Here is a 5073-nt window from a genome sequence, read left to right as displayed (position 1 = left end):
TACCCATATTTAGTACAATTGTGCATTAATTTCATATAATATTACTATTTTAGGTGAACGCTCAGGTAGACGTTGAAGGTATCAATGCAGCTGTTCGAACTTAGAGATTTCATTCGGACTTGGTAGGTCCTCATGCATTCTAGGATACCTGCCTTTACATTTCTTGCTTAGTAGTAGGTTTGAACTAGTGGAGTATGTTCCACTAGTGTTTCTTGCCTTTTTTATTCAGACTTTTAATGATGTAGTTTTGTCAAGTATTACTTATGACATGAGATTCTATTTCTTTCAAGTTATATGTTTCTATAACTAGATGGTTGATGTATGATCAATTACTTCCTTACGAACGCGTTTATATGTTTACAATATGAAGTCTACGTATACTTCAAATATAAACAAAAAAGTTATAAATTTTCCGCCAAAATTAACCTTATGAATGTGATGAATGCAAGAAGAGGCTTGTCTGCGACCTCTGAGAGGTCAACAACACTGGTTGTGATTCGGATTCCATAATAAGGGTCGTGACAAGCTTGGTATAAAAGCATTAGGTTAAATATCCAAGATATCAGGCTCATATAAACCACGTTAAGTAGTTTCTAAGTTATTGTAGTGAAGTGCACCATTATTATGAATTAGAGATTGCATAATGCTTAAGAAATTTTCCCTCCTTCTACTCTTTATCGTGCTATGTGGAATCGTGACATAATTGTTTCATTAAGAATCTAATTTTATTATTTTATCTACATGTAGATAATCAATACAAGGAGAAATGTAGGCAGGAGGGTAGATGAGAAAGTTGCTGGAGGAAATGAAGTTCCTCCTCAAGCCCAATTGCTACTGATCATGTTCCTGTCAATCCAGCTGGGTTGACAAATGCTGAAGTGAGGAATGCTTTGCTGCTGGCACAGACCATAACTACTAAGGCTTAAGAAATCACGGCTCAAGCCGCAAGAGAGGGTTCTCCCAAAGAAAACCCTCACGCTACAACAATGGCTAGCAAATGAAGGGGTTTCACCAAAATGACCCTCTAGTGTACTGTGGGTCCAAGACAAGTGAGGATCCCCAGGATTAGTGGATGAAGTCCACAAGATCCTTTGTGCCATGGGAGTTGATGAGGAGGCGAAGGCTGAGTTGACTACATAACAACACAATGATGTGGCATAGATTTTGTACCAGATGTGGGATGATAGCCGAGCACGTCGATATGTTTCCATCACTTCCAATTTTCATCAACCTGAGACAGGGAGGTATGTCAGTGAAGGAGTATTCCTTGAAATTCGTTCAACTCTGAGTGTATGCTTCTTCTGTGGTGGAAAATATCAGGGATGAAAGGAGCAGGTTTGTGACTGGCGTGTCAGAGGATCCAGTGAAAGATTGTCGGGCAGCCATGTTGAATTATAACATAGATATGGGCAGGTTTATGCTGCATGCTCAGCTAGTGGAGGAGAGCCGTCGTAAGAGGAGAGTTAATGAAAGCAAGAAGCCTAAGACTGTGGGTCAGACTGGTTATAGTTCGGGTAGGGGCTCATTTGGAGTACAGAACAGGACTAAAGTCAAGAGACATTCAGGTAATGCTGCTTCTTCAGGAAATTCGAATTCTAAAGTGAATGAGTCTGGCCCCAGAAAGGGCAATGACCGGAATGTCCAGCAAGAAAGCAAACTTTGTGGTAATTGTTGACGTCCTTATGGAGGTGAATAATTAGTAGGTAACGAGGCCAAGACAGGTGCTCAGCCTTGGCCGAATGCAAATGCTGCAGCCGAAAATCCTAAGAGGAACCGATTTTATGCACTGAAAGGTAACAAAAGCAAGACAAGTAAGCTGATGTAGTCACGGGTACGTTGCATGTCTTTACTTTGCTAGTGTATGCATTGTTAGATCCAGGATCCGCTCAATCATTTATTACTCATTTGATAGCGATTTGATGTGCTTCCTGACATCCTGCATGAGCCGATTCAAGTAAGTATCCCCATAGGAGAAAATATTAGAGCAGAAAGAGTGTATAAAAATTGTCTAAATTCACATCATTCATAGAGTCACTCACGATGATCTTGTGGAATTAGCCATGCTCAATTTCAATATAATATTTGCTATTGATTATCTCCATAAGAGTTATGACACAATAGATTGTTGAAAGAGGGTAGTGAGGTTTCGATTTTTAGATGAGTTAGAGCGGGAATTGAAGGGCATGGTTCAAGTCCAGTCAGTCAAATTTATTCACACTTAAAGGACAATAAGATGATAACTAAGGGGTATTTGTACAATTTAGTTACAGTCAATGACTTAGATCAAGAATTTCCTTCCATTGACTCAATGTCAATAGTGAATGAGTTCCCAGATATCTTTCTGGAGGAATTACCAAGAATCCCTCCTGAACGTGAGATTTACTTTGATGTTGATTTAGATCCTAACACCAAGAAATTTCTATTCCCCCGTATATGATGGTACTAGATGAACTCAAAGAGTTGAAGTTGCAGTTAAAAGATCAACTACATAAGGGCTTCATTCAACCAAGCATTTCCCCATGGGGTGCTCCTGTGTTGTTCGTAAAGAAAAAGGACGGAACAAGTAAAATGTGCATCGATTATCGGAAGCTAAAAAAAGTCTCTATAAAGAATAAGTACCCTCTTCCCAAAATCGATGAATTATTTGACCAACTCCAAGGTTAAAGTTTTATTTCAAAGATAGACCTTTGGTCAGGCTTTAATCAACTTAGAGTGCGGGGGGAAGACGTCCCTAAGATGGCTTTTCGTACTAGATATGGGCATTATGAATATCTGTTCACGTCATTTGGTCTCACTAACGCACCGGCTGCATTTACGGACCTAGTGAATAGAGTTTTCCGTGAGTACCTTGATTCTTTTGTCATAGTATTCATAGATGACATTTTTATATACTCTAAGTTTAGAGATAAGTATGAAGTACACTTGAGAAAGATATTACAAGTACCAAGAAAACATCAGATGTATGAAAAGTTCAACTATTGTGAATTCTAGTTGAGATCAGCGACCTTCCTTGGTTATGTTGTGACCGACCAGGCTGTAGAAGTTGATCCTAAAAAGGTTGAGACAATGAAGAAATGGCTAAGAACCTTTACTCCTACCAATATTTGAAGTTTTCTGGGTTGGGACAATTACTATTATGGTTTGTGGAAGTTTTTCAACTATTGATGCTCCATTTACAACCTTGACAAAGTAGAAGGTGAAGTGGTCTTAAAAATGTAAGAAGAGCTTCCAATAGCTCAAACACCGAATCACTTCATCCCCTGTTTCCACGTTGTAGAGGTGTGTTGCATTATATGTGGTGTCCTGATTTTTTCTTGGTAGGTTTGGGATGTGTTCTCATGCAAGATGACAAGGTTATTTCATATGCGCCGAGACACTTGAAAATCCACGAAAAGAACTATCCTATTCATGATCTTGTTTGCATCAAAACTTTGAGGGATTATTTATATAGTGTACATGTTGATGTATATAATGACCATAAAAGTCTTCAATATGTTTTTACACAAAGAGAGTTGAACCTTCGTCAGAGGAGATGGATAGAACTGCTCAAAGATTATGATATGGGTGTTTATTACCACCCGGGTAAGGCCAATGTAGTAGCTGATTTGTTGAGTCGATTGATCATGGGCAACACATCACATATTGAAGAAGAGAAGAAGGAGCTGGTTAAAGAGGTACACCAATTGGCTAGATTGGGTGTACGGCTAGCAAAAGCACCAACAGGGGGGGGGGTGTTTCGGTTCACTCATGTTCTGAATCCTCATTTTTCTTAGATGTTAAAGCAATCAACATCTCAACCTAGTACTTATGGAGTTTAAAGACTCAGTATTAAGTAAGTTGAATGAATAATTTTTTCTAGGAGGGGATGGAGTACTCTGGTACCAAAAAAGATTATGTGTGCCCAATGTTGATTGTTTGAGGCCTAATATATTTGCAAAAGCTCATGCTTCCAGGTATTCCATTAATTCAGGTGCCACCAATATGTACCATTACCTTAAAGAGGTCTATCGGTGATAAGACATGTAGAGAGATATCTCTAAATTCGTAGAGGAGTGTCCTAATTGCCAAAAAGTTAAGGACGAACACCTTAAGCCTGGGGTCTTCTTCAGACCATTGATATTCATACATGGAAGTGGGAGGCTATCAATATGGATTTTTTGGTTGGTCTGCCAAATACATGGAAACTACATGATTCCATTTTGGTTATTGTTTACAGAATGACCAACTCCACTGATTTCATACCTATGAAATATATTTAAGCTGAAGATTATGCCAAGCTATATATTTATGAGATATTAAGATGAAACGAGATTCCTCTGTCTATCATCTCAGATAGGGGAGCCCAATTTACTTCTCATTTTTGGAGATCTCTACCAAAGGGCTTGGGTACACAGGTGAAGATTAATACTACTTTTCATCCGCAGACGGGTGGACAAGCAGCGTAACATCAAGACCCTTGAAGACATGTCGAGAGCATGTGTTATTGACTTCAAGGGGAGTTGGGATGATCACTTGCCTCTTTTTGAGTTCTCTTACAATAATAGCTACCATTCCAGTATTCGGATGGCACCTTTTGAAGCACTACATGGCCGAAGATGTAGTCTCCGATTGGGTTGTTAAAGGTAGGAGAATCTGCCGTCCATGGCCCTGAGGTCGTACATGAGGATATGGACAAGGTGAGAATGATCAGAGATAGATTGGCTACTGCTTCGGTCGTCAAAAATCTTATTCAGACAACAGAAAGAGAGCTCTAGAATTTGACGTGGCTGATCAAGTCTACTTGAAGATATCACCCATGAAAGGGGCGATGAGATTTGGTGAGAAAGTGTCACGACCCAAAACCGAGCCGCGACTGGCACCCACATTTACCCTCCTATGTGAGCGAACCAACCAATCTAAACCTTAACATTTCAATTTAATATCAACATAAGCAATGCGGAAGACTTAAACTCATTAATAAAAGACCATTCAATAACTTCTAAAATTCAACATCTATTATTTCCCCAAAATCTGGAAGTCATCACCACAAGAACATCTATGATCAAATTACTAAACTAAGAGTATTCTAAGAAG

The sequence above is a fragment of the Solanum pennellii genome, chromosome 12 (genome assembly GCF_001406875.1).
Source record: "Solanum pennellii chromosome 12, SPENNV200".
In the NCBI taxonomy this organism is placed as follows: Eukaryota; Viridiplantae; Streptophyta; class Magnoliopsida; order Solanales; family Solanaceae; genus Solanum; species Solanum pennellii.
The sequence above is the reverse complement of the archived record's forward strand: the minus strand, read 5'-3'. Positions refer to the sequence as shown.